Here is a 9,936-nt window from a genome sequence, read left to right on the forward strand (position 1 = left end):
ACTTTTGGAATAAGATTAAGACTTCTTAACATATTAGGGAGGATGTTTATGGGTTACTTTAATTGAACAAAGTTCGTATGTCAAGTGTGAAATTCAAGGAAGTTACCAAAGAAAAGTGGGAAAAAAACTATTGTAAATGTTGTTAAGGAACTTTCTGAAATTTTGGGACAAATGTCTCAGCTCTTTTCTCCTAATATATAAAGAATTAGAATTTCCATTAACTATCAAATCGAAGGTCTACAAGTTTAGTTTCCAAAATATTAAACCTCTTGTCCATAGGACTTCCGAATAGTAAGATATACATATTTTTGTGAGACTGCACAAGCAGGCAGCTCTAGGTGGGTCCCCCTATCTCTAAGTCGGTTGTTCTTATAAAAGGGCCTCACCTTCATTATTTCTTCATTAAAACAGATGAAAACTCATATAAAAACCTAACCCACCTTCCAAATATACCTTGGATGTTTAGATTTTCAACTCAGAAGTTTAACGGAAATTACTCTACATCGCGAGCTCATCATTATAGTGTACTTTTCCTGTCAATTTAGGCTCCGTGTGTTGTTGCTGAGGGGAAGAATATTAATATTTGTATTTCAAACATTTTGATCGAGATAATTTTATTTTTACAACCCTCCTTTGTAATTCCATATCCTAGTATCATATTTATTAATTTTTGAGCTCCGTGGTGGTATTTTTCATAGTGTGGCTGTGGGCAACCCCTTTGTCTTAAATATTTAGGGTATTAATATTGTGTATTGATGGTTTTAAGGTGTTTTAGGTAATATGGTAATTGGTGTAATTCTTATTTGGGTCGTATTTGATGGTTGTTAGGTTAAATGGCGTGAAGAACGCCTAGTTAAGTTGCCTTAGCTTGTTGCTCCTTCGAGATGTTGTTGGAATGTCATCAATGGATTTAGCTACTAGTTATTGTTGTTATTAGACTTATTTTATGCTTTGGACTTTGCTGGTCACGAGTGTGGCATTAGATCCTTATCAATTAGTTTAATGCTTGTTTGCAGCTGTGTTGATTTTTGCGTAGTTGCATTTCCTTTGGTTGGCAAAGATGCCTAGAGACACCCTTTGGAAGTTGGTTGAAAGGTATCTTAAGGCAATTATTTCTCTTCTGGCATCATCCTAATGGCTTAAGCTTTTATGACCTATTTATAATTCTTATATGATTTATAGCCTCATCCTATTGAGTTGGCTACCACCATATGATTAATGTCTATCACCGATACTCTACTTCTTGCCTAGTGGCCTAGAAATTCATGTATGATTATTATTTGATCAATTATGATTATTTGTTATTGTTGTGATGTTTTGTCATCTGGCTACAACCTATGAGCTTGTTTTGGCATCAGTAGACACTAACCTTGCAGGGTTCTTGAGCATGCCATTTAATTTGTTTTATCAAGCCTACGAGCACGTAGACCGAGTCTATGGGCCAAGTAGACCTTACTTACAAGACGGGTAGGTTGTACCTAAGAGGTAGCATATATGCTTTAAACCATAGAGTCTCAGATTTACATTGATTCATGGCATAGGTACATTTACACAGTTCTAATCAGATTATCATTAGGATCTAGGTAAGGGGGATAATATGGGTATTTAGCGACTTTTTGCATTCGTTAGGACTTATAATGATTGTGTATTGTTTGTACCTTCTTGGCTTATGGGCATGGCAGGTTATTTCTTATTTTGTGTCTATATTGCCTTGTTATAAGGAGATAAGGTATTGTATTTGTGTTTCATCCCCACCCTTTTTATTTAGTACTTATACTTCAGTTTCAGTTTTCAGTAGCCTTACATACTCGGTACATTACTTTGTACTGATGACCCATTACCTGGGTCACTGCATTCATGTCTGTAGGTTTTGAGCGATGCCTAGATAGACTTGCCGAGTAGCATAGCCGCCTATCTAGTTGATTGGTTGACACCCTTATTTCAGGAGTTGCCAGAGTTTTGAAGGTTTATTTTTTCTTTTTATTTCTAGTTTTTGGGTAGGTTGGGGCCCTGTCCTACCAAGTATTATATCCATAGAGGCTTGCAGACTAGTTAGTTGGGTTGTATAGCAATAATGGTGGCCATCTTGGCCTTGTATGTTTGTTAGCTACATCTTGTTAGCCAACTGGGCCTTGTTGTTGTGTTGGTAGCAATTAATAGTTTAATGGCCTAGTTTACATTATGCATGCATGTTTTCAGTTATTATATAGAGATCATGGTGGCCTTAATGGCCCACATAGCGTTTATGCCATTCTAGATATCATGGCGGCCTCGACGTCCCAATAAGGACTTATGTGCTACTCGCTTATTTCTTTATATGAATTTGAGAGTAGTTGTTTTCTTTCTAGAGCTGTTGACAGGGGCCTTGCCGGCCGAGGTCTTATTTTTAAGCCGAGATATACTTGTTTGTTTTCTTTACTATGTGTCTTCCATGCGCCAATAACAAGTGGTTTAGCAGAGTCGGCTCAGGATAAAGTTTTGGCATTAGATGCCAGTTGTGTCCCTTGAGTTTTGGGTGTGACAGTAAGTGTCTATATGAACGATATTATGAATCATAGTTTTTAAGGAGCTACTCTTATATGATTTAATAATATGGATTGGTATATGATTATTTCCTTTTCTAATGATATGTTGATAATTAATTTTATATATTCAATTGGTATTTGACTTAGCATTGAGAGTGTTTGAGGTGGAGGCTTGTAAGGGAGATTTTAGTAGCAATCTCTTGTCCCAAACTACATGCCTCCGTAGGTAGTCTTAAATGACTTAGCTAGTAGATCCACAAATATCTTATGATGATAATGATACTGAGTCTACCTTGGTAAGTAGCCTCTTTTTTTGTGTAGGAGTTACATCGGAATCCCATGTTATATCTCACATAGTTTTATTATGGGTTATGGTCCATATCCCACAGAATGACTATGTTTTTCTTACATGCTCTTAAATGATATTTTATGATGCATTGACCTTATCTCCTGATTTCATGGTTTAGTTCACACTTTATAAGATATTTTGGTCATGCATCTAATCTTCATGCTTATTATGTCCCTTTATTCATATTATGCATATTTCTAACATAATTAGTATATTAAATGTACTAACGCATACTTTTGACTATATTATTTCATAATATAGGTCACGATACTTCTACCCATTCCCGTGGCTAGTTTGGGTTTCTACCCAGTTTCTTTTATTAGTGAGTCCTTATGTTTCGAGGGTGAACATATTTTGTTGTTTCTTGCTTTCTGACTTTGGCTGTTTCATATATTTATGGTGAACTAGGGCAATTTCTATGCCTCTATCTATATTAGTAGCAATGGCATTATCAGACAAGATGAGTATGTTTTGTTCGTTTCGACTATGATATTTTGAATTCTCTTTTATTAAGATTTTCATGTTTTTGAGACTATCTTCCACGTTTACATTTATTCTCGATCTTATATTATCTCATGTTATGCAATGTATCCTAAGAGGATTTGTTAGATCCCTTAAGATTCTTATTGTCGTGTCACATCTAGGGTCTAGCTTAGGTCATGACAAAATTTGTATTAGAGCATAAGATTCAAGTGTCCTAGGATGTCTGACATGCCGCGTCGAATAGATTCTTGTTCATATATGTGAAGTGTGTGACACATATGACTGAGAGGCTATTTAGGAAACTTCATTTTTTTCATCATTCTTACGTCGTGCGATAGAGTTAAACTCTTTATGTTTTACTTCTAACTCTTGTTCTTTGCGTTATAGAATCATGCCTACATAAAGATATTATCTTAGAAGGAATGAAAATTCAAATGTTGATGAGGAGAAACAATCTCCACAAGCTCTCAATGACCCTTTAGCCGAGCTAGTCTCCCATGCCGAATTTTGAGAGGCTTTTCAAGTGCTTGCCCAAGCTATGGAGGCATAAGCCAATCGAGAGGTGGTTGCTCCCGTGAACCCAAATATAGGTATGGCGGCTACTAGGGTACATGATTTAGCATGGATGAACCCTCTAGAGTTTCATGGTTCAAAGGTTGAAGAGGATCCACAAGAGTTCATATAGGGTATCTACAATATTGTTGACATAATGAGGGTGACACTGGTGGAAAAGGTAGACTTGATCGTTTATCAATTGAAATGTGTGTACCAAATTTGGTTTGATTAGTGGAGGATAAAAGAGCCAGGGATTTGGGTCCCATAGATTCTAAGGAGTTCAAGGATGACTTTCTTGACAGTTTCCTTCCTCTTGAGTTAAGAGAGGCCAAAATACAAGATTTCATCAATCTAAAGCAAGGTAACATGAGCATGAGAGAGTATGGCTTGAAGTTTACCTAATTGTCAAAATATGCTTCGTTCATAGTTGCCTACTCTAGAGCTCATATAAGCAAGTTTGTTTCGGGTGTTTCGGACTTGGTGGTCAAAGAGTGTAGAACCACCATTTTGATAAAGGAGATAGATATCTCAAGGTTGATGACACATTTTAAGAAACAAGAGGAGGAAAAGCTTAAAGAAAAGGCTAGGGAGTCAAAGAGGCAAGGACCGATAATGGTGACTTTTCACATATGAGATCTGGTAATGGTGGTCGTTCTTAGTTTTGACAAAAGTTTTCTGATCAACATTCTTCTAATACTCTGGCTCTGAAGCTCAAAAAGGATAAGGTGTCTAACCCTAAGTCTCAAGGGAGTGCTCCGAGTTGTTAGACTATCTCTATATGTAGGAAGTGTGGGAGGAGCTATCAAGGAGATTGTTTGGCGGGTTCTGATGCTTTTATGGTTGTGGAAATGTGAGTCACAGAGTGAGATATTGTCCTTCAGTTTCTAGTAAAGGTTGAGGTGGTCATCTTTGGATTAAGACTACTAATTTCAATTGTCTGGCTCAGTATGGTACTTCATCACGTTCTGGAGGTGGTCAGTACTAGAACATATTTTATGCTCTTAAGACTCGATAGGAGTTGGAGGATTCTCCCAATGTGGTGACTGCTATGTTACGAGTTTTTTAGTTTGATTTATATGCTATGTTAGATCCAAGAGCAAATCTTTCTTCTGTTACTCCTTATTTTGACATGAAATTTGATATCAGTCCCAAGATATTATATCACACTATGATTTCTCTCCGAGGAAGCTATTCAAATTAAATTTGAGTAACATTTTTAATTTATTATTGTATATATTATTGACGTTAGACAAACATTAGGCCTTGATACTTATATAAAGACATTTAACTGATTTAACTATTTAATAAGTTAATTTATATTTTTAGAGAATATTAAATAATCTTTTTTCTTTAAAATACTTTTCATAATTTATTTTCTTATTGATATTGTAAGTTTAAAATATTATTTGAGAATATATATTTTTCTTTTATTAAAGCAGTATTTTTTTCCACACATTACAAAAAAGTGTTTTTTTTTCACATGGTAAAAAAGTTCTCTTTTTTCATATTAACAAAAAAGACAATTCTTTTAATATTGCATAAAAGATACTTTTTTATATACATTTATATCGTCTATTTCATATTTTTATACATTTAGTTGACAATAATATACATTATTTACATGATACATATTCTTTTATACATATATTTTTATATAGTTTTAGTATATATATATATGTATATGTGTGTTCTACTTGCATATAATAATTTTTTCTCCTCCCACTTTGATAAATTAAGTCTAGCTGGGTACCATATTTTGTGAATTTTGAAGGGTGCCTAACACCTTTCCTTTGGGATCGTTTAACCCCTTATCTAGAATCTAATGATTTCGTGGATTATTTTTGTTAATTAATTGATTTTCTAATTATCTTAAAATTAGGTGGTGACTCCTTAAATTAAACTTTTCCTTAAATTCTTTTTTAAATAATTAAATTGATTTTTTAATGTGTCTCACGATGTTCCTCCTTATTTGTAAATACAGGGATGAAACAATATGTTCCTGTATCAATTGGTGTTTGTGTAAATCATGTCATCTACCGATTGAACTAGAACTTGAGGCCCTGTGGGCCTTGAAATCTATGAAATTGAATTGGGAGGATGCTTCGAATGATCAAGTTGACCAACTCCATGCATTGGAAGAGTTTCAGCTTCGAGCTTATGAGAACTTAGCCCTCTATAAGGAGCGAATGAAGAAATGGCATGACACTAAAATCCTATAACTAAAATTTAGGCTAGGTGATCTTGTGTTGCTCTATAATTCTCGTTTTAGAATTTTTTCGGGAAAGCTCAAATCAAAATGGTCAAGCCTATTTAAGGTGGTTCATGTGCTTGAAAATGGAGCTATTCAGGTTGAAAAAACTGATGACTCAATGTTTAAGGTCAACGGGCAAAGGTTGAAGTTGTATTTCGGGGATGACCTATATGTTGGAATGATTGATGTGGTGTATTTGGACGATGCTTGAACACATGTCCACGTCGTTCCACGATGTGAACTAAGACGCTTTTTGGGAGGAAACTCATGTTTTAGTCATTTTTCAATTATATATGTTGATTGTGTAGGTTGAAGTTAAGTTTTAATAAAAAACAAAGTTGGTGAGATGATGGCCTAATTGGTGATACGCCTAATAGGTTAGGCGAGCCAGTCTTGGCTCCTTTTTTTGGGGACTCAAATCACTTAGAAGCTGTAGGATAATTTAGCGAATTGACATCACTCTTGGCGAGTCGCTAACCATGTTTAGCGAGATCATTTTAGCTAGTTTTTTGTGCGCTTAGTTGATCATAAACTGCTAGAATATTTGTCAAGCAGATATCATATTTGGCGATTCATTGACCATGTTTGGGAAGCTCATTTTAGTTCTTTTTTGTGAATTCAATTTGCTCAGAAACTGTAGTAGTTTTTGGCGAGATGGGACCCTATTGGCGACTCTCTTTCATGTTTTGGCGAGCTCCAATGGGTTCGTCGAATGAGTTCCCATTCTATCAGACCCGTTTATCATATTTGGCAAGGAATCTTCTCATTTCGCGGCTTGCCAACCTTATCGGCGACATTAATACCTCTTCATACAAAAGGCCCGCCAGTGACTAGTGAAAAGGTCGTTTGCCTGTTTAAATGCCTAACATTTTAATTTTTTTCTTTTCTTCTTCCTCACTCTTTTCACACTATTACATAGATTTTCATTAATTTTCTTAGTTTCCTTCATCACTGTGTCGTGATTTCTTATGGAATCAAGTCTCCTAATTTCATTTCTTTCTTTTTATCTTTGTGCTGTCGTCTAAAGGTTGGTTCATATGTTTAAAATAAGTTGTTCCTTTTGCAATTTGAATTGGTTATCTCTTTTTATGTAATCCTAATTGTGATTGATAGTATTTTTAGAGATGAATTGAAGTTACTTTTGTTGGATTCCTCGAATTTTCTTTGATGGGTGTCAAATTACTTGGGGTTTTAGTATTTTGCATATCGGGGTTGTTAAATGCTCGCTTTTTGATGTGGTGTGATTGGGATTTGTTTAATTATTGCATGGGTGAAGTCTGAGTAGCCTTGCGTCCACAAAACTAATGAATTTTCCCTATGATGGATGGGTGATGTCATTCTTAAAGGCAAAATCATTGCTTTGTGGTGTTTTTTTTAATATTTTGGGAAAGTCTGAGTAACCGGGTATTAATTTATGATGTGGGTAGCCTAGAATAATGGTAAATTATATTCTAATCGATTGTTGTTGCATTTGTGGGGCAAATTGTTTCAATTTTGATATTGGGTCTGTTGTTTCCTAATTCGGCGAGCTCCGTCGAGCTTGCCTAATAATTTGGCGAGTTGCAAAGGATCTTCTTTTCTTTCCCTTTGTGCCTAAATTGTTGCCAGTTTCCTCAGTAAAGTTCGGCGAGCTCTTGTAACTCGCTGAATGGCTTTGGTAATATTGTTCTCATCTCGCTTAATTTCTCAATCTCAGGCCTGATTTTTCTTTAAATCCTTTGGCGAGCTCAGTCCGACTCACTTTTCTTGTTTGGCAAGCTTCAACATTATATATTCCCACTACTACTTGACGAGTAGTGCTAGTGTAATAAATGAGGTCGTTTTCTTAAAGTTATGACCGAAGTCAACTTTTTAAGACATTTCCCCTTTTTTCCTCATGGGAAGTTGTTGGGTATACGCCTCATAAAACTCCCATACCCAACTTGTATGTAAGAAATTCAGCCCCGGTAAACTGCTCAAACTTATGAAATTAAATTGTGCACTAGATATCTGGGTAACTAGAAACAACCCTATTAGTGAAAAACCTATTTTCTTCGATGATCAATTGCAAATCGGTTGTCTTTAATCTATTTATCGACTGAGATGCAATAATAGGGACCACCCGAGCTACCTCAGTAGTGAAAGGGTCATGTATAGCCTTAGAATAAGTTCTTATCGGAGGTTGTGTTCAGCTAAAGGTAGAGGTTTTGTCTCAACCAAAGGTGGGTGGACTGGATTGGATGCACCTTCATTTTTATATGGCACTTCTTCATCCTCTGACCAATCTACAATTATAGAATATGAGCTATCACTGGATTGTCGCTCCTCAACAACTTTCTGCTTGCCTTTTTCTTTGTCACTCACATGTATAGACTACATTGAGTGGCTAGTTGGTTCTCACTAGATCCTATCTCTACAGTTGAAGTTTATGGTAAGAGAGTCTGATGTAGTGCTAGTGTAATAAATGAGAATTTGGGTTGTGAAATATTATACCGAGGCTCTTTTCTGTACAAGCTACTCCATTCCCTTGGCAGTTTGAAGGGGTTACTGGCCCCACTTATCTTTAATATTACACCTTCATGGATTGAGGAGGGAGTGGTGATTGAGAAGAAAGATATTAACATCATTGCTTGATATTGGTTCAATTTCATTAGAAATACCTTTATGCCGTCCCAAAATGAGTCGGTCCTTCGTCACCCTAAGGCTTCCTTGTTTGGGTGTATTATTTCTTGGAAGCGACTGAAATTAGGTTAGATCATTGTCCCAGAGATTCTATTATGGGCTTTGCAGCAGAAAACTTCATTGTTGCATCCCATTTTGATTACTGATTTGTGTGAGAGAACTAGGGTCCTGTTGTAATGACCCTTCAGGTTATTTTTGAATTTAAGCATTTATTCCATCGTTTAGAGCATTCCTGTAGTGACCCCAAGTCATTTATGACTTGCTGGCAATGACTATTTTGTCGCCTGGTCGTTTGTTTGAGTTTTAGGCCTATTTCCCTATTTTTGAGCTTTTATAACTTAAAAGTTGACTTCGGTCATAACTTCAAGAAAACGACCTCAAAACAGAATTCTGACAGTTTCATTAGCTCCGAAGTGAAAACATTAGGTTAGTATCATGGTCGGCATGATACTGAGTCAATCGGTACGAGTTTAAGACCATTTGGCACTTTTGCTTTGAAAATTTAGCTCATAATTAACTTTGGTCAACATTCTTGGAAAATGTGCTCGGATTAAAATTCTAATAGCACTATTAGTTCTGGAATGTCGAGTTTGGTCTAGAATGACCCTTCGTTTGCTTTTTGAGGCTTCCAATCTAACCCCGAGGCTCGTTGTGGAATTTGGTTCAAAATGACCTGTTATGCCCCGTACTTTTGTACTTTGAAAAGTTTTCTTAAACTTCTTAAAAGTTGCCACGTGACTAGGATTATTTATAATGTTATCAAATAACTCTAAGAAAGGGAGGATGTGATGCCCCATAAGAGTGAAGGTTGGAAATAGGGCTATAAGGATTTGAAATGAGTTGGGGGCCCAAATAACAAGTCGTGGGACTCGACTTGGTTGTGTAAGCTATCAACTTGGATATCTTACATACTTAAGCTATTGGAGGGTGTGTTGAGCTTACGTAGCAAGTGTTACATAGGTTCTTAAAGAAGACAAGATTACGAACCCACGAAAGAAGCGGAAGGAGGCGTAGCACCTACTTGGACCAAGTAGGTGACTCACCTGCTTGGGGTGGAACCCATACTGCTACGTGGCAGCATATGAGTAGCCGCATGGATGAGGTGGAACCCT

This window comes from Solanum dulcamara, chromosome 2 (genome assembly GCF_947179165.1).
Source record: "Solanum dulcamara chromosome 2, daSolDulc1.2, whole genome shotgun sequence".
NCBI classification, from domain to species: domain Eukaryota; kingdom Viridiplantae; phylum Streptophyta; class Magnoliopsida; order Solanales; family Solanaceae; genus Solanum; species Solanum dulcamara.